Source organism: Geospiza fortis, unplaced genomic scaffold (genome assembly GCF_000277835.1).
Source record: "Geospiza fortis unplaced genomic scaffold, GeoFor_1.0 scaffold190, whole genome shotgun sequence".
Lineage (NCBI taxonomy): Eukaryota > Metazoa > Chordata > Aves > Passeriformes > Thraupidae > Geospiza > Geospiza fortis.
In genome coordinates, this window is record NW_005054328.1 from 225575 (window position 1) to 246658 (window position 21084).

The window sequence follows — 21084 nt, forward strand, 5'->3', positions numbered from 1 at the left end:
TCCCCCCCCCCCCCAGCGGGCAGCGGGGACGGGGGGGACACACACGAACACTTTTCCCACCGGAAACCAAAGAGACCTTCCCAGGGGAGAGCTCTGCTTTTAACCCCTGTGTTCTCAGAGGCGTATCCAATGCCCCAGTGGCCAAACCAGGTGCCAATATTAAAATCTGAGCACCCATTGGTGTGACTACAGCATCCCAGAAAGCCTACTTCCTGTCAGGCCACGTCAGGGGTTAAAACTGGCAGGATGGCCAGGCTCAGAGGGTTGCGGTGAATGGAGTCACATCCAGCTGATGGCTGGTCACTGGTGGTGTTCTCCAGGACTTGGTACTGGGGCCAGTCCTGTTTAATGTCTTTATCTGAATGAGGAGATTGAGTGCACCCTCAGTAAGTTTACAGCCAATGCCAAGTTGGGAGGGTGTGCTGATCTGCTGGAGGGCAGGAAGGATCTGGACAGGCTGGATCCATGGGCCAGAGCCTACTGTACAAATCTCAACATGAGGGCAGGAGCTGGGTCCTGCTCTTGGGTCACAACAACCCCAAGCTGGGCTACGGGCTGGGGGCAGAGTGGCTGAAAAGCAACCCAGGGAAAAGGACCTGGAGCTGCTGGGTGACAGTGGCTGAGCATGAGCCAGTGTGTGCCCAGGTGGCAAGAAGGCCAATGGCATCCTGGCCTATATCAGCAATAGTGTGGCCAGCAGGGCCAGGGCAGTGATTGTATCCCTGTACTTGGCCCTGGTGAGGCCACACCTTGAGTCCTGTGTCCAGTTCTGGGCCACTCACTACAAGAGGGACATTGAGATGCTGGACTAAGTCCAGAGAAGGGCAACAGAGCTGTGAAGGATCTGGAGCACAAGTCCTATGAGGAGTAGCTGAAGGACCTGGAGTGTTCAGCCTGGAGGAAAGGATGATCAAGGGTGATCTTATCCCTCTCTAAATCTGCCTGAAAGGAGTTTGCAGCCAGGTGGGGGTCGGGCTCTCCTCCCAGGCAATCAGCGACAGGATGAGATGATGTCAAGCCGTACCATGAGAGGTTCAGGCCCATGAATTCTTCCATCAGGAAGAATTTCTTCATGGGAAGGGTGGTTAAGCATTGGAGTGAGCTGCCCAGGGAAGTGGTTGAGTTGTTGTCCCTGGAAGTGTACAAGAAAGGACTGAGTGTGGTACTTAGTGGTAGGGTTTAATTGACAGAGTGATATTTAGTATAAGGTTGGACTCAGTGATCTTGGAGGTCTTTTCCAACCTTAATGAGTTTGTGATTCCATGATTATCCCAGCAGCAGTAACACTGACACTGATGGGCTTGGCCTTGGCGAGTGATGGGTCCATCTTGGAAGGCAGCTGGCATTGGCTCTGTTGGACGTGGGGAAGACTTCGAGCAACTTCTCACAGGAGACTCTGTAGATCCCCAGCTACCAAAATCTTGCCACACAAACCCAATGCAGTTCCATATTTTTTCAGAATCTAGCAGTCTGCAAGTTTTTTATACTGTGAAGTTAAGTCTTTCTTATTTGGTAGCAAAATATCCTTAGGAGAGCTGCATGTCAGGGCTGTCAGCATCCTATTTTTATTAGTTCCCAAAATATGTTTTGTTTTATGTTGTAAGCCTGAAAAGTACTGCTAGAGTTTGTTCTCTAGAAGACAGTTCAAATCATGCCCTATAGTATTATGGTTCTTCCCAGCTGAATTCATAACAGTTTATAAAGTTATAATATATGATTCTTTATCTCATACTGTATTTTTCATTAAGGCTTTCAACTTTACTTACCTTCCAGATGTTTAAATCATGCTGGTTACATGGATATTTATTACATCTATTTCTGACTTATTACATACAGTGTATCTAGGGCATCAGAGTTCAATCTGTAATATTTTAGGAACATGTGCAGTTTTTCTTTTTCCTCATTCCAGGCATTATAATCATATTCTTAATAAAATAAAATCTTAGCCAAATCAAGCTGAGTTAAGGAGCCATTCTTAACATAATAAATTGCATTTCTGTTTAAGGTGAGCTTCCTGGAAAATTGTAAGGAAAATGCAGTGTTGTTCAGTGCAAATGTCATGCTCAGTTCATAAAAAGTTGCTGAGAGGATAAACTGCAGTCAGTGTTCAGAGATACAAAGCACTGTCCAGTCGTGGCAGAGGGTATGTCTGCACTGTCCCTGGGATGTGGTGACAGCACTGAAACTGTGCTGTTGTTTCCCAGGAGGGCATTTGGTTGTCTAAACACAGCTGGTATTTGAGATGTCCAATGGTACTACTCCTTGACTTTAGGAGTGAGGACTGGGTGGGAAGCTGGTTGCTATTGTAAACCAGGTTTTATAGCTGTGGGCAGCAGGGAGTGGAGGGAGCCTGGAAGCAGGCATTGGATTCTGGATCTGACCAACAGGGAGCTCCCTTGAACCCATCCTGGGTATTTCCCCAAGTGGAAGTGGTTCCCAGACCCTTCATGTTTCATTGCGGGACACAAACAGCAGTGGCAAAGGTTTCAGCTCAGTCACTGATTCTGACTGGGATTTCAGACCTGTGCAGCAGTGTGCCACTTTCTTCAGATCCCTCCTGCATAATTTTTGAGATCACTATCTTTCCTTTGGGAATCTTTCATTTCGCAAATAGTATTATGGCTGTTGAGGCCAGAACACATTTCCTTCCATGAGAAGCAGTACCTTTTGAATGTAAATTATCATAAACTGCCATCAGTGAAACTGAGATTCTTTGATAACATCTTTATTTTATTGCATTGCATTAAATGTAAGCTTCATGTTAGCTAAAGTGTTTTAAATGCCCTCAGAAGGTAACCACCAGATTAATGAGAAAAGTCTGCAAAACAGTCAGCGTTTTGCCTTGTGCTGGCAAGGCTATTCACTAGAAAAGCTGTGGTTGCTTAGTTGCTATGGGAGAAAAGAAATGAAGAGAGAGGATGAGAGTGCAGTCGTGGCACTGTGAGGGACAGCAGGAAAGGGGAAAGGACACAAGTCAGGGGGAAACTATAAGAACGTACCCGTCCCTTAAGGCACAAGAAGTAGGACTCTGAGGCCATTACAGGCAGTGCTGTGGGAATCAGAAGAAGACGAATATATGACACGAGCAAGATGTTAGGAGAAGGCTGGAATTAGCTGGGATGGGAGTCTGGAAGTAGGCTGTGAGTGCTGCAGCTGACTATATGTCTAGTACAGAACAAGCATAAAATAGCATTTCTTCACACTGAGAACTGGGTAATGAAAAGTGATGGATCCTCTGGTAGCAGACCTGGGACTTGCTTATTTATGTGTCTGTTTCCCTTTGGGCTTGAACTGGAGATGGTTAAGCGCACAAATCAGAAGGAGGTGAACATTTATTTTCAGTGTGATAATAAATAAATTAGAAGGCAAGTAGAAAACACAAAGGTTTAGAAATCCTCAGAGTGTAAGCCAGCCTCAAGACTGTGAAGAGAAGGGTCTGAGTCATTAGGTTCAGACACTTGAGGCTTGGCAGAGCTGCTTTCGCAGATCTCAGCAGGCTCAGGTGGTACAGCAAGAGCATCTGGAAACACAGGGTAGTTTGACCGAAGAAGAAAGTGCACTAGTCAGTTCATTTGAATTCAACATTCCCAGAAAATAATAATTTCATAGTATTATCTGACTACTCTTTGGCTGCCCCATACCTTCTCACTAAAAGATAGATCCACATAGGAGATCTGGTCTGATTTAAAAAAAAAGGTTGGTTAGGTCTCCTTGTTTGTAGCAGAGCACTTGGAAACGAAAGCTCAACCACATCTTAGAGTTCCTAACCTGATGGTAGTAATCCACATTATTATTTTTCAAAGCAATTTGCTATGTTAATTCAGTCTCAGAATTTTGGATCTTTTCTGAAGCTCCAGAATTGGCTTTGAGTACTTGGAATTTGCTTTAATCTTTTTACTCATAAGAAGAATTCCCCCTCTGTTTAAGAAAGGCCCCTGTTACCACAGGAGCTGTATGATGGAGTTCATAGAAGTGCCCTGAACTAGGAGATTACCTTCCTAACAGAGTAAGCAGTGAGGAGTGAGATGAGATTTAAAGAAAGTAGATCTGTTTTGTTAGTCTCAGGGTTTATAGGCAGGGTGCCATGTCCCCTGCGTCTGTCCAGCCGTGTCATCTCCAGCCTGACATATTGGAGGTTATGTGCATGTACATATTAATCTGTGCAGGCTCAGTGCCTGAGGGAACGGTGTGTGTTTGTGTGTTTTTGTCTTTAATTAAAGGTGGCATCTCTGCTTATTTGGGTAGGTGAAGAATGGAGCTAAAAAGAACTGATTAAATAGAAAGAAAAAAGGAGTAAAGGATGTTGACATTTGAGGCAAGTACATCTAAAGCCTCCGCAAGTGAGGAGAAGGGTGAATAATGGGGGCCAAAGAGTTCCCTGTACAGCAGAAACCCTAATCAGGATGTGTAAAGGTCCCTGCTTTGCTAAATCAGCAGCTGCTCTTGGCTGGGAAAACTCCTTAGCACTTTTCTGTAGTTCTTCCCCAGTACAACACTCTGGTGTGTAGGGATACCTCTGATCCCCTGCAGTGTGTGGAGGTCTTCTGGTGTGTGTGTGGCTGTGCATATGCCTATCATATATGGGAGTTAGCATTAGAAAACTTGGCTCCAGCTTTTGATATAAACCACATAGGTGCATAATCTCATAGACTGCACAGTGTCATTTGGGGTGAGGAAGCATGCTTTAAGGCAGCCTTATTTTACTCCTGCTTTGGTATCATGGGCCTGGTTGGCCACTTCCAGCACTGATCCCACCACCTGGAATGTCTGGCTGTTCCTCTCTGGATTCTCCCCTGTAGTACAATGGAAAAGGAGTGGAGAGAGCATGTAAGTCCTGTAGAGGTAACATAGAAGTCTCTGCCTTGATCCTGCACTGTGTGATCCATCCTCTGAAACAGATGGAAACAGGAGGAGGAGCATTTCCAGCTCTTTACTGCCTTTTCCCCTCCAGTGTAGAAACTCCCATTTGGCTACACTATGAATCTCATTTTTACAATTAAAGATTGCCACACAATACTGTGATTAACACATAACAACCTTGACTCTCCTGGGCTGGTCTAGCTCTTTCTTTTTTAGATGTTGGAAAAAGTAATGAGTTTTCCAAAGTGATGAGAAAGAGATAAGCAGTAGTGTTATCTTGTATCTTGGCAGCCAGAAGATGGATATGAAGAAGCAAGGAAGTGTATCAGTGCTATATTTGGGAGGAGTGACAGCAGGACACAGTCTTGGACTAAACTTCAGTTTTGGTTGTTTTGAATGACCTTAAGGATTATAGGATGTGGACTTCATTATGAAACAGGTGTCTGCCTCAGTGTGCTTTATAAGGCATGCACAATGAAATCTCAAACTGAAATACATGCAATCATGTCTTCATAGCTACACAAGCAAATGCTACTGTTCACAGAGTGCTGCTGAGCATGTGTGCACTTGTAGAAGCAGCAGCTCACCCCCAGAAAAACCCCCTGCTCCTGAATGTGGGATATTCATTAGCAGAAGAAAAGAAAAGAAAAGAAAAGAAAAGAAAAGAAAAGAAAAGAAAAGAAAAGAAAAGAAAAGAAAAGAAAAGAAAAGAAAAGAAAAGAAAAGAAAAGAAAAGAAAAGAAAAGAAAAGAAAAGAAAAGAAAAGAAAAGAAAAGAAAAGAAAAGAAAAGAAAAGAAAAGAAAAGAAAAGAAAAGAAAAGAAAAGAAAAGAAAAGAAAAGAAAAGAAAAGAAAAGAAAAGAAAAGAAAGAAAAAAGATGAGGGAGAGGCAGGGAGACACAAGTTAAGTTGGAAAGAAGGTTGAGGAACCTAGGATACCTTGGGGTTGTACTAAGAAAAGGAGGAAAGAGATGGGTATTTCAAATCTGCAATATGTTGTAGCTTGGGACTGACAGTTTTGTATTTCTTCCCCAAATTACAGAATAAACATTTTCGTAGAAACAAAACTTGACATCAGCTACCTGGTTTATTAGTGGTATCTTGCTCCTGTACCAACATGTGTCTACTAATTTTGAATTTGTAATTTCAAGAAGTCAGAATATGGTAGTGATGCTATGATCACTCACATATCTTGGAATCAGAGAATCATAGAAACATAAAATGGGTTGGAATGCACTTTAAAGACCATCAAGTTCCAAGCCCTCTGCCATGGGCAAGAACACCTTCCACTGGACCAGGCTGCTCAAAGGCCCCATTCAACCTGGTTATGAATACTTCCAGGGATGGGGCATCCAAAACTTTTCTGGGCAACCTGTTCTAGTCCCTCACCACCCTCAAAGCAAAGAATTTCTTACTATTGTCTCATCTAAACCTTCCCTCTTTCAGTTTAAAACCATTTCCCCTTGTCCTGTCACTAAATGCTCTTGTAAGTCCATCTCCAGCTTTCTTGTAGGCTCCCTTTAGGTACTGGAAAGCTGCAGTTAGATCACCCCAAAGCCTGCTCTTTTCCAGGCTGAACAGTCCCAATTCTTCCAGCCTTTCCACATAGGAGAGGTGCTCCATCCCTCCAATTTACTTGGTGGCTCTCCTCAAGACCTGCTCTAACAGGTCCTTCCTGTGCTGGGGACCCCAGAGCTGGAGGCAGCAGTGCAGGTGGGGTCTCACCAGAGCAGAGGAGAGGGGCAGGATCACCTCCCTGGCCCTGCTGGCCCTGCTGCTTTGGATGCAGCCCAGGATACAAGTGGTTTTCAGGGCTGCAAGGCCACATTGCTGGGTCAGGTCCAGCTTCTCCACCAGGAACACATGGATTAGCAGTGATTGTTCTTCTCAGCAGATCTGCCCTAGGTCTGTTCCTTCCCCAGACTGGATTGGTACCAGGGATTGCCCTGACCCAGGTGCAGCACCTTGCACTTGGTCTTGTTGAACTGCATGAGATTCCCACAGGCCCAATTCTCAAGCTTGTCCAGGTCCCTCTGGATGCCATCCTGTCCTTCAGGTGTGTCAGCCACACCATTCAGCTTGGTGTCATCTGCAGATGTGCTGAGGGTGCACTCAATCCCTTTGTTTCTGTCATTAATGAAGACATTAAGTAACACTGGTCCCAGTACAGACACCTGATGGACAGGACTTGTCACAGATGTCCATCAGGATGGTCATCCATCGTGAGAGCAGGGTAATTAATGATACTAATCTTCCAAAACCAATTTTTTTCTATAATTTAATTTATGTGAGACACCTGAAAGGTAGTAACCCTTGATATCGAGTTATCTATCACAACCGATAGGCAACAATCGGATTGCATGCTGGGATCCAGCACTTCTGGAGGGGTCACTTTCAGACAATTTAATGGTTTGGTTCCCACGTCTTCAGTACTTTTGGTTGAACTTATTTGGTAGGGTTTAGCCAGAAGTGCTAACAGTGATGGGCTTTTGCTAATTCAGCTGCTTGATTGCCAGAAATTATAATCAGAGTATCTGATTTTTTTGCAGAGGTGCACTGTGCTGCTGTGATGCTGGGTATAACTGTAGCTGTAAGACTTCTAGTAATCCTGTAACAAGTGGCAGTCCTATAACAATTATCAGTCATTGTCATCCAGAAAATTTGTCATTGTTCTGGTAGTGCTACTCTGAGATTCATACTTCTTGATTTCACTTTAAGAAAGAATCAGTCTGGATGTTAAGTTATTGGACAGAGACTTGAGATACAATTAACTTTTGTGTGCTGCCACTCTGGGGAAGTTGGAGTCTGCCTGTACCTCAGGTCTGCTTTTGTTACATTGAGATAATGCTTTTCTTTTCAGTTGTCCATCTTCTTTCTTCAGATTGTTTCTTGTCTCAATGTCACTCCTTTCCTATGTGTTTGGATAATCTCTAGTCATTTGTCCTAAGAATCTGTGGTTTCAGTGGAAGTTTCAAAGCTCTCTGCTGCAAGACAAAGCAATAACAATAAAAAATCCAGATAACCAGCTTTGTTGATGTCTGCAGCTGGATCTGACTTCACCCTCTGTACCAGAATACAGACTGTCTGGGATTCTATCTGGCCTGCTACCTCCTGGGCAGTGAAGCCTTATGCTTTGCTCAGTGTGATAATTTCTTAAGAATCAGATATGAATACAAATAATTGTGGCAATTAAAGATATAAATTTCTTGTATATGATACATGGTACTAGGGACTGTTATTTTGCAGTGGTAGTTTAACAGCAAGTTCAACACTTTGAGCTCATGGGAAAGGTTCAAGTTTGCTGCTTTTAAACTCAGAGGTTTGATGTAGTTAACTCAGTTACCTAATTCAGTTAGGTAACACATCTTCCACCTAGACACGGTTTTGTCATTTACCAAAACGTATTGCTAAGAACATCCTCGAATCTCTCCACTTGCATTTTCTGTCCAAAGTCAGCCATGCAGCTCAGTGATGTACCCAAAGAGGCAAAGAGGCAAAGATCCCATGGTGTGGATTTAATAGGTAGGTTCCCTGCATATTGTGAAGTTATTTGAGACTGCATGCACATTTTAAACTGCTAGTGACCAGCATTTCTTGTTGAAATGTCATGCTTTGGTGTTTGATGACAGGGAATATTGTTCCCTGCAGGAACTGGCAGCATGTTTAACAAAACTCTATTTGCATTAAAATGCCTTCCACAAGAAGAATCACAGAATCATTGGGATTGGAGAAGGCCTTTGAGATCATTGAGTCCAGCTTAACCCAACACTGCCAAGTCCACCATAAACCATGTCCCTAAGTCCCACATCTATCGCACATCTGTTTAATATCTCTTGAGATGGTGACTCCACCACTTCCCTGGGAAGTATGGCCCATTGCTTGACAACCCTTTCCATGGAGAAGTAATTTCTAATACTCAATATAAACCTCCCCCCAACATACCTTGAGTCCACTTCCTCTTCTCCTGTTGCTTTTTACCCAGAAGGAGAGGCCACCCCGACATGGCTGCAGCCTCCTGTCAGGCAGTTGTAGGGAGCATAAGGTCTCTCCTGGGCCTCCTTTTCTCCGAGCTAAATAACCCCAACTCCCTCAGCTGCTCCTCACTGGACTGGTGTTCCAGACCCTTCACCAACCTTGCCCTTCTCTGAACATTCTCCAGCACCTCAGTGTCCTTCCTGCAGTGGGGGGCCCAAAACTGGGCACAGGTCTCAAGGTGTGGCCTCACCAGGGCTGAGTATAGGGGACAATCAGTGCTGATCCATGTACTGCTCTTTGGCCATCTTTGAATTGTTTAAACAATGCAGATTTGAACTATTTATTCCTCTAAAGGTGAGTTCTATTTCTTACATGATTGTGCAGACTTGGTCCTATATGCCATGATACTTTATTTTCCTTTAGTTCATACTTTTAATGTCATGGCCCTTACTGTAAGAAGTGGCAATATCTGCTGATTTTTTGAATGGAATTCCCTACTGCACTGGTGGAGTGGTCATAAGTTTGCCTTTTGGGGTTCTGCCTTCAGAAAAATGTCATCCAAAAAGCAGATTTCTATGCTTGTCAAGGTGGTCTTGTAGTTCTTCTGATAATGGAGTCCTTTGTTCAGTTCCTCCATAAGCACAAGTTTTTATTTTTTTAAAATATAATTTAATTTTTAAATAATCCAAAAATATTAAAGGGAGTTATTGCAAACCTTTTTGCAGACTTTTATATATAAAAATTCAGTCAATATACAGAAAAGAGGTGATTTTAAAACTTTTTTTAGCCACACAGGATCTGCAGATAACACTAAGAATTAGTGCTTCTCCAACTTTAACAAGAGAGATTTAAAAAATACTGTTGACCTCTTGTTAATTTTCTCTATTGTTTTAGTTCACTGAAAGCTTGAAACTAAGGCCACACTTCTTCATGAGACATTTAATATGAAGATCTTTTTTTTGTCTGCTTAAAAAGGAAAATTAAAATAGTTCCTCAAAGGGCTCTTCTGGTTTTTTTAACATTCTTTTTCTGTGGGCCTTGTTTCTTAATGTAAAGCTGTATTAAAATGTAGAATTCAAATTGTATTAGAATGAATAGTTTCTCTACTTTCTAGGCCTTATTTGGCCCTTAATCAAACATTGGTTTAGTGTATAATAAAGTGCATACTCCAAAATACAATTTTCTTTCCAAGTATAGCTGTTTCAGTCTTCTATGCCCTGAAGTACAGGAAGTTAGTGAAAAATTAGTGGCTGATTTAGAAGCCATAGGCCCTAATGAGTGGTATGCTTTCAGCAGTTTAACCCATGGCTCAGAAGTTTAAGCAGTGGTGCCTGCAAAAATTCTTTTCTCATAGCCAGTGATAGTCTTTGTATATGAGATATATGTTCTGTACATATAAAGGAATTTTCTTCATTTTTCTGTTTAACCTCAGCAGGGAGGTCATGCTGCAGATTAACAAATGTACACTGACTTGCACACAGCTAAGGGAATATATATAAATGTTTTTATACTGATGGTATTTTGATGATAATAGGAACTTGTGACTAAGTGTCTCATTTTAAAGGTTAAAAACCTTGAGTTCCTCAGAGCTCCTGTAAGGAGCCATGGAACTGTGTCAGCTTTTTGAAGGGATTACTTAGCAATGTCCAGAGAACTTAATGTCCGGAAGAACAGAAAAATGCATGAAAAAGTAATAGAAGTATAAGGCAAAATATTTAATCTGTGAAAAAGATATCAGTTTGTGACTCTGGCAATGGACTTCTAAATGACCCAGTGAGTTCTCATTGCCTTTAGTCCTTCTTTTTTGCCTCCATTGTCAATTTATGCCACTCACACTTTACTTTTCCTGCTTGTTTTATTCTGCAGTGAAAACAAAGAACTGGGAATATGTTGGTGGCTTAGTAAGTGCAGAGATTTCATTAGAAATATAATATATTAAACATATAATAGTCCTAGAAGTTGATGGTTTTTTTACGGTACAGTATGGTGATATAGCAGAATCTTAGAAGTATGATAATTGATCTCTTTGTTTTGAATGGTCTATGGTGGTGTCTGTCTAAGTGTGTTTAGAGGTCCAAGTTTGCCTTTTAAAATACATTTTGTTGCAGCTAGCACATGGGCTTTCCTGCAGTGAGTAAGATAGCATAGGTGGGTGTTTTCATGTATTGGAAATTTGTACGAGGAGCAGGAAAATTGGATTTTGCAATCACTTGTTCCATTACTGTTTGCATACATTTTTACAACTGTAAGAAGCAGAGATAAGAGTGGATGCTGTGGTAGTGAGGGAATGAAGAATGTTATGGAAATGGGAAGAGTTTGAGCCTTTTACTAGCTGCTGTCCAGATTTTTTTTTTCATGCATTGCTCTATTTTAAGATGATGATTTATTTAAAAATACAACATGTTAAGAAGTGCTAGATGGAGTCTTCTGAAAGTCCTTCAGAATTTGCTAAATATTTTAGTGTGCTGTTTGTTCAGCAATTCCCCCATATTTTTAATTCGCCACCAAATTTTCCTTTAGGTTGGAATGGAAAATATGCATAGGAGTGTTTGTTTTCTACAAGCCCAGAAGGAGCAGTGAGAAAGATACTTGCTACTGCTGGTTTCAAGTGAACATGTTTGAGGTGGAGGCTTGCTTCATTAATGTATCTTGGTAACCCGTGGCTGAGGGAACAGAGGGATGGGAAACCTCTATCTAAGTATTGTTTAAATGTCTTATAAAACATTTTTTTCTGAATGTATGTGTGTATGTATAATATATCATATATAAAATATGCATATATATGATTCTATAGCTAGCATCCTTGTATTATCAGTGCTTTCTGGCACAGATATAAGCCATGGTGCATTTCTGCTTGCCATCTGTCATACTAACCTCATCTTTCATCACACATTGTTTCTGCACTCTTGTTCTTTCCCACTTACTTCTCTTCACATCCAGCTTAATATCCTCTCTTCTCTATAGCCTCAGCCCTCTTGTCCTGAAAATTCCTGATTTTTTTTTGTGTAGTCCCAGCTCCTCAAAGAAAAATCCATTAGAGAATGAGAAAGAGTTTGTTCTTGAGGCTCCCATCCTTCCTCCAATCACACCACACCTTTGGCTGAGGCAAGCAGCTGTGTGTAACACCATGCACATTTTAAACAGCAAGATCATTCTGCTGTAACTGTAAATGGAGCAGCTGTGTCTTTGTATTCCCAAAAATAGCCCCTTTCCAAACATGCTAAAAAGTATTTTGTTTCTAGTGAAACAAATAAGGAATTTGTAGGTCAATATTTAATGAAGATGAAAGAACCAAACCACTTGGAAATAGCTTTGATGAGTCAGGATAAGGTGAGAGTTACTTAGATCCAATCTTTATGTTTGGCCAAACTGGGATCAGAACAGGACCCAAAAAGTGTTTTTTTCCTGAGAAACTATTAGAGTAGCCTGTTACTAGTAACAGACTCATGAACTTTTTAATGCTGGGGTATTGACAGGTAAAGCTCAATGGCTTCAGATGCTCTCAATCACTTTATAATCCTTGTTATAAAAGAGGGGTTGGATGTAGCTGGGTGCTCCCATTTTCTAGGATGGTCTGAGCTTCTTAAGATCTGCTCTTATAACTTTGAAGAAGGATTGTCAGGGTTTTTTTCTATTCCTGAATTTAGCACAAATTGAATGCAGTATGCCTATTACTAATGTATTTGTAAATAATTTAGTGGAATTAGTCCCAACAATATCTGATAGAAGAAAATTGAGAAAGGAAGTAGATGCAGAGCACCCTGATACACAGCTCTAGAAATATTCATGTATATTTATGTAGGCCTTACATGCAGGGGTCATTTAGACATAACTTGGGAATGAGAGATGTCTTTGAAATCTCCAGGTGCACATTTCTAGGTGGCATCAGAAGTGACTGCGCCTCCCAGACAAACCTACAAAAGAATATTGTTAGGATAAAGAGTGTTATATCTATCAAAATGTTAATTGCACTGAAGAGACTTAATGCTGTGCTACTGTGACCCCCTATGCTATTGCTCTAGCAGCCAGGATTCCTGTTGGAGTTTTATTTGCTTTTAGACAAATACATGCATCGGTGCAAATAAGCTAGTTTTAAGTTACAGAGAAAACCTAATTTATTTTGAAGAGTGCATTTTTTATCTTCCTAACAAACCCCTTGCTTTTTACTTTTTCTTTTAAGTGATGACTATCTTATGTTAGGATGGAATGAGACCCTTGGTGACAATTGTCAGAGAGGGATGTACTGCCTCTCCAAAGCTAATAAGTCAGTATAGCAGTGGGGAATGCTTATTTACAATAAGCTGCAAGAAATAGGGAGTAACCACTGCAAAGGTATTACATGAAGAAAGGATTTGAGGAGGCAAATTTAGAGAGGGAAATTGTCTCTGGTGGTGCATTTGATGAGTGCCTTGCTTACAAGATAGCAGCAGGGATGTCCCTATGTTCCCTGTGTACAAGGAAGCCACTGGAATAATTTAGGCAAGGAAACTTTATGTAGAATCATCTGTTTAATATTTGGTTCATCAGGACCTACCTAGTTCTCTTTGCCTATGAAGAAAACTGTTTTCTTCAGAAGAGAAGATGTTGAAAGCAATTCTGTCAGCTGTCTCTGCAGTACCTGCATGCTCTGGTCTACATTTAATGAGGTATTGCCCCATCCATAACTGCTTAGAAACAATTTTCTTAGTCGCTGTTTATTCAACCAACCATTCAACACCATGCAGTGCTACAGGCTGGGGCAGAGTGGCTGGAAAGCTGCCCGGGGAAAAGGACCTTGAGGTGTTGGTTGACAGTGGCTGAACATGAGCCAGTGTGTGCCCAGGTGGCCAAGAAGGCCAATGGCATCCTGGCCTGTGCCAGCAATAGTGTGGCCAGCAGGGCCAGGGCAGGGATTGTGCCCCTGTACTCAGCACTGCTGAGGCCGCACCTTGACTGCTGTGTCCAGTTCCGGGCCCCTCACTGCAGGGAGGACATTGAGGTGCTGGAGTGAGTCCAGAGAAGGGCAACAGAGCTGATGAAGGGTCTGGAGCACAAGTCCTGTGAGGAGCAGCTGAGGGAGCTTGGGGTGTTTATGCTGGAGGAAAGGAGGCCCAAAGATGATCTTATCCCTCTCTATAAGTGCCTGAAAGGAGGCTGCAGCCAGCTAGAGGTTGGCCTCTTCTTCTGGGTAGCAAGAAATAGGAGAAGGGGAAGTGGCCTCAGGATGTGGTGGGGGAGGTTTAGATTGGGTATTAGGAACTATTTCTGCACTGAAAGGGTGGTCAAACTCTGGAACAGACTGCCTGGGGAGGTGAAGTGGTTGAATCACCATCGTTCCTAGAGGCACTGAAAAGATGTGTGGTAGATGTGGGACATGGTTTAGTGGTGGACTTGGCAAGTGCTAAGTATGCTGGTTTTGGCTGGAATAGGTTAATGGTTGGCCTTGAGAATCTTAAAGGTCTTTTTCAATCTAACATGATTCTATGATTCTAAGAGAAGTGTTTCAAAGCTGTTTACTAAAACGTTCCAAAGAAATCCATTCAAACATAGTGGATGGTCAATTGTATTATTTTAACTTAGGAATTACTATAGGAATTCACAAATGGATAAAAAGATGTACAATTAAATGCCAGTTATTTTCAAATTAAGATGTTTTTGAGTTTTATCTTAAATTAAAATATTAGTGTACTGCAGCTAAATATTTTATGATTTAGGAATAGATTGCAGACAGAGCGGAAGGGTTGATCTTTTCTTTCCATTGTACTTATTAATTTACATTATATGGAGACCCTTGAGTCTTCCACTTCATTGAAAATTGGTAGAGACTGGAATCACTCAAAATATCCTGTAATAGGGTGTTGTGGAAGGAAAGAAAAACAGCATATCAATAAGAGGTGGTATTTGTTTAGGCTTTTTAAAAAGGATATTCTGCTGAATTTCATTTATTAACTGTGTTTTCTGTCTCTGAAAAATCTAATCCTGAATAAACAATGGAAGTTTACCTTGTAATATATCATGACAAATATGAAAAGTGTTGTGTGTTAAGTGTGATACTCTCTGTAGAGACTCATGGTGATATCCTTTGCCACTGAAGTCACAGGCACTCTCCTTATCACTTCCAGTGCAGTTGTGGTGTTTCTGAAAGAGAAATTAAATGCTGAATGTACTGAATGTCTCTGCTGATACTGCTGTGGTAATATGGTATCTGCTGGCAATGTGGTATCTACCCATGTGCTGTAGCTTTCATGCAGCTGAATTGCAGGTGTCTGCTGTTCTTTGCAAACACATAGGGGTGCCTGTCCTTCCCTTGCCTTGGTTTTTGCAGGGAGTCAGTGCCAGTGCTCACTCAGCAGGCCAGATACTTGTGAAATAAGATTTGTGTTGGTGCCTGAAAGAAAACGGAACCCTTCTGAATGTTTGCCCTACTGTGTCACGTAGGGCATGTAAACTAAAAAGAAAAAGACGCACCCTCTAGTCAGTACTGCTGTGTGTGTGCTGATTGCCGTTCTTTGGGATGTAGTCCCAACATGGAAAAGAAGAGAGTTTGGATATACAGTGACAAAAAATAGTGTATTTTTAAATTGTGCTTAATCAGAAAATTCTCACTCATTTTCCCCTTGGATAAAAACCACACAACCAAAGCCAAAGAACAAAACCCCCAAATCATTCTGTGATTGAATCATTCAGGTTCCTAAGTATATATCTTGACTAGTGAGCTATGGAGTCAGTTTGGCAATTTCAACTACACTGAGTTAGTAAGTTCAGTATTTTTTATATCAGCTGCATCAGCTGTGGGAGAGAATATATCCAGATACCCTGGATCCTGATGGCTAAGGATCTTGCATGAAGAATGTAAATTTGAATCCTAAAATCTGTTTTTGATGCAAAACGTTATCATGTCACTTGTCATATCTATAAGGAAGGTCTTGACCACTCCTTACTGGCAATTTCTACAGTCTTTCTGTGGTATGTTTAAGTGTGTTTTATGTTGCAAATTAGTTCAGAAATTTCAGTGTATGAAATCAGATCATTGGATGAGATTCTGTGATGTGCAGAAAAGAGTTTGCATATAAAAGGGAATAAAATTATTAAAGCTTTATGTCAGCATTGTACTTGTGGAGTTCTGGGTTGTTTCAGACACTGCAATCAACTCTACAGGTGTGACATTGACAGTCAGAAATACAGAGATTTGTCCTCAGCTCTCACCATCCTGAATCATCTTCAGTGCCACATCTTGAGAATTTCACCTCTTACCAACTCAGTGTTGGAAATTAAATACCAGTAGTTAAAAGTGTGCAAAATTCAATCCTCTGCCCACAGTTCCCTGTTTACACTCCTTGGAGGAATGCTTCTCTTTGTGAGACCATGGCTTTTACATTCATGAAGCCCCATAATGTGTCACACTGTGTTGGACACTGTTATTTTGATTCCCTAGTGGCCAAACAATCCTAACAAATGTGCTTAGTCTTTCCTATTTAGTAATTTTCTTAATTTTCAATTTTATCTTCTTACAGTATATTCAGAAAAGAAAGGGACAAACTTGTTTGCAGGAGTGTGTTTGGATGAGTGGAGCATGATGGGTGTGTGCGTCTGCCCTTTCCAAAACAGTTGTCTCAAATACAGCCATCTGCAGAAACTGTGCTCTCACGTACTTTCCCTGTCAAGTGTCATAAGAGCCATGCAAACAGAGCTGTGGAGATGTGGTAATGAGAATGTTCTGCTTGTGCATTTGGTCCCCATGTGCCTCCTGGTGCCCGTTCCAGCTGTGCATGAACCTGTGCCTGCAGATCTGCTCTTTTCAAACTTTCAGACTTTTGTTGTGAATATGGCTTTGGACCTCTAAAGGCCTCACGGACACCTTCAGTGTGAGGTAGACACAAACCTGTGCAAGCAGTAACCTCTGAGCAAGGTAGGACTCATTTTTAGAAGATTTTGGCTTCTGAATGCTTTGAGATCTTGGATGCCAGATGCTAAGGAAGTGTGAAGTATTGCAACCAGGGATCAGATAATGGTTTCTTCTTGTGCAATTTTGTTAATTCATTTAGTTCATGTAAGGTAAATTGCTCCAGGTGCCTTCAAGCAATCTTAATTTAATGCAAGTAAGTAAAAAAGTCAAGTAATGACTTTGACTGACTGAAGAACTAATGAATTCCAGACACAACTTATCATCATTTAGCTTCAGAATGATGAGCCTGTGAGTAACCTTCTCTGCATTCCTCCTTGCACTACAGCTCCCTTGGAATATGAACCCTCAAAGTATAATGACAGTGGTTGTGTTTGCACATCAAAGGGCTGCAGCTCACCTAGTGGTAGGAAAAGGTGTTGCCTTACTTGGTTTTGGTTTTATTTCTAATTTCATGTAGGCAGAAATGAATCAGAGAAGGGTTTCTAATCATTTAGTAGGAAGTAAAAAAAGCACTCAATGTTTTTCATTGTGTTATGGCTTGAGTGACATTGACCCAATAATTGTGTAACTTGGGAAGGATCTATAAGAGTTGAATTATTTGACCTTTCCAAGACCACAGGAATTGCATCTGTTTTATTTTCTTCCCAAACGTGATCTTGTTTTATCCAGTAACATACATATCTACGTAATTCCACATCTTCCCACTCTGCCACATGCATGCATTCACACACACAGTCATATCTTTATACTTAGGTCTGTCATTTGAGTGTGTTAAAGATTCTTTTAATAAACTCCTCTCAGTCATTCAGAGCAAGTTTTGCTTCAACTGTAGAGCGATCAAATGGTTTAGATTGGAAGGGACCTTAAAGATCACCTCATTCCAAACTCCCTTCCACTAGATCAGATTGCTTAAAGCCCATCCAACCTGGTTGTGAACACTTACAGGGATGTGGCATCCAGAACTTCCCTGGACAACATGTGCCAGTGTCTCACAAACCTCACAGTAAAGAATTTTTTCCCAAAATCTAATCTAAACCTACTCTCAGTTTGAAGCCATTCTCTTTTGTCCTGTCACTATATACTTGTAAAAAGTCCCTCTCCAGCTTTCTTGTAGGCTCCCTTTAGGTACTGGAAGGTGAGGCTGAACAGTCCCATTTCTCTCATAGTCCTTCCACATAGGAGCGGTGCTCCATCCCTCCAATTTACTTGGTGGCTCTCCTCAAGACCTGCTCCAACAGGTCCTTCCTGTGCTGGGGACCGCAGAGCTGGAGGCAGCAGTGCAGGTGGGGTCTCACCAGAGCAGAGGAGAGGGGCAGGATCACCTCCCTGGCCCTGCTGGCCCTGCTGCTTTGGATGCATCCCAGGATACAATTGGCTTTCTGGGTCAGGTCTAGCCTCTCCTTCAGCAACACCCTCAAGTCCTTCTCAGCAGATCTGCCCTAGGTCTGTTCCTTCCCCAGACTGGATTGGTACCAGGGATTGCCCTGACCCAGGTGCAGCACCTTGCACTTGGTCTTGTTGAACCGCATGAGATTCCCACAGGCCCAATTCTCAAGCTTGTCCAGGTCCCTCTGGATGCCATCCTGTCCTTCAGGTGTGTCAGCCACACCATTCAGCTTGGTGTCATCTGCAGATGTGCTGGGGGTGCACTCGATCCCTTTGCTTCTGTCATTAATGAAGACATTAAGTAACACTGGTCCCAGTACAGACACGTGATGGACAGGACTTGTCACAGATGTCCATCGGGATTCAGAACCATTGACCACAAGCCTCTGGATGTGACCATCCAACCAATTCCTCATCTACCTAACAGTCTCCCCATTGAATCCTTCTGTCTCCAATTTAGAGAGAAGGATGTGGTGGGGACCCACACCAAAGGCTTTACGGAAGTCCAGATAAATGACATCTGCAGCCCTTCCCTTGTCCACTGATGCAGTCACTCCATCATGGAAGGCCACTGGGTTGGTCAGGCAGGACTTGTCCCTGGTGAAGCCGTGGTGGCTGTCCCAAATCCCCTCCCTGACCTCCATGTACCTTAGCACAGCTTCTAGGAGAATCTGTTCCACAACCTTTCCAGGCACAGAGGGGACGCTGACCGGTCAGTAGTTCCCAGGGTCCTTCTTTCAAAAGAGGGTACAGTGTTTTCCTTTCCCAGTCACATGGGACTTCATCTGACTGCCATGACCTTTCAAATATCACAGAGAATGGCTTGGCACCTACATCAGACAATTCTTTCAGGACTCTGGGATGCCCTAATTGTGTCCCATAGACTTATGTATGCTCAGGTTCCTCAGGTGATCATGAACCTGATCTTTACTTTCAGTGGGAAGTGCTTTGTTCTCCCAGTCCCCATCTTACAGTCCACCTCCTTGAGAGGTTGCCATTGAATACTGCGGCAAAAAATTTGTTGAGCACTTCAGCCTTCTCCTCATCCACTGTTAAGAGTTTTCCAGCATTGTTTATTGGGTGGTTCACCTTCTTTGATTTTCATTTTCTGGTTAACATCCTGTAGAAGGCCTTCCTGTTATTCTTTGCATCCCTTGTCAGCTTCAGTTCCAGCTTCACTGTGGCCTTTCACCCCATCCCCACACAACTGAATTTCACCTCTATACTCTTCACAGGGTTCTTGTTCGTGTTTCCACTGCCTGTGCATTTGCTTATTTCCTTTTAGTTTGATCAGCAGTTTGAAACCATCCTGTGGGTTTTTGGTTTGTTGATTTTTTTTCTGAGAATCTTTGGTTTTTTTTTTTTGTGTGTGTGTGTTCTTGGCATAGAATAAAAAGAAATGCATCCCAGCAATTCCATCACTGCTTACTGAGAGGTTAGGAGCTGCATTTGTGTAACTCCTAGTATACTCAATGAAAAAAAGATTAAAGATACCTGAAATGCAAGCATGGAAGGGCAAAATACAAAAGGAAATCAAAGTGGCAAACTTGCATAAATTTGGCTGTGTGCATCCAAGTAAAAATTGCAAAACTTCCTATATCATATACTTCATCAGTGATAGATGCTACAGGTGAAAAAAAAAATAGTGGGGAACATTTCTTAATTTAACCAAATTAATTGATTAAATGAGATAATAGGAATACCATTCAAAAGTTTAAATTCTGCTCTCAAGTTTTAAATTTATCCTATCTGAGACAAAGTATGTATATATATATAAATGTAAAACTCCCGTGTTTATAGTCCATTGACTTATAGTGCTTATACATTAGACCTGTTCTGTACAGTCATTGCTACACATAGGCCAATGTAAATTTGTTGTTTTTAACTGCTAAGCACTTTCTGAGAGTTGTGGTTATCTTTTGTATTTCTAAGAGAGAGAGATGAACATGAGCTGAATGTACACTTTAACAAGAGACAGTGGTGTTAGACCTTAAAGGTCAGCTGCTAACTATATTCTTGGCAGCAGGCAAAGCATTTTATGCCATGGAATTTGCAGGCATTTCACAGCAACTGAGTTGGATATTTTTATTTGCTGGCATATTGTCTCCTTGCCCCTCTGAGCTCTGTCTGTGGCTCAGGTCATTACAAACAGTGGCAATACCAAAGCATGTGTGCTGGGTTTGCTGTGTTCCTACATGCCCTTGCCAGTGCAGCCTCCTGGAAGATGAGATATTCTGATCATGTAGGAATGATGGTGGCAATTTGACAATTTCTGAATATTATTTTTTGACAAATACTATAAGTGTTATAGAAATATTTTCATGCAATATTAACATTATTGTAACACCAGTATAGAAGCATAAATTACCAGATGAGTCAGAATTATGGCCCTTTTCCTGCTGTGTGTGGGCAGACCCCTGCATCTGTGCTCACTGCAGGTTTGGGACCTAAATGCATTAGATGCGTACTGGAAGAAAATGAGTCTGCAAAGTATTTTAATAGAAGAAATACATTGCTCTTCGTAGTGAAAAATTCTCTAAAAATGGAAGTGTTCTTGTGCTTCACTTTAAAAAAGACAAGTATGTTAATATGGAAATGTCTCTGGAAATTCTTGTAAGATTAGTGACAAAACTGAAAAAAAAAAAAAAGAAGCAAAACAGCTCAAATCAATGTCCTGAAGGAAAAGCAGAGGTGTATTGTCTTATAAAGATTCCAGACAAGATTTGTGTACATGGACTATAGTGGTGGTCCAGTATTTCTGTAAAGTATATTTACAGATAATGTACTAACATCTCACACAGTATGGTGATATCATTAGCTTTTTGTGACAGCAGTTTTCCCAAAGTCATGAACTGTAATTTCGTTGTCTGCATCTTCTCAGGGGAACACTGAAAATACTCACTAATAGGGATCTCTCCTCTGACAACTTTCCTTAAATAAAAGCTTGCAGATTATTGAGGAAGACATCCTATTGCTTGG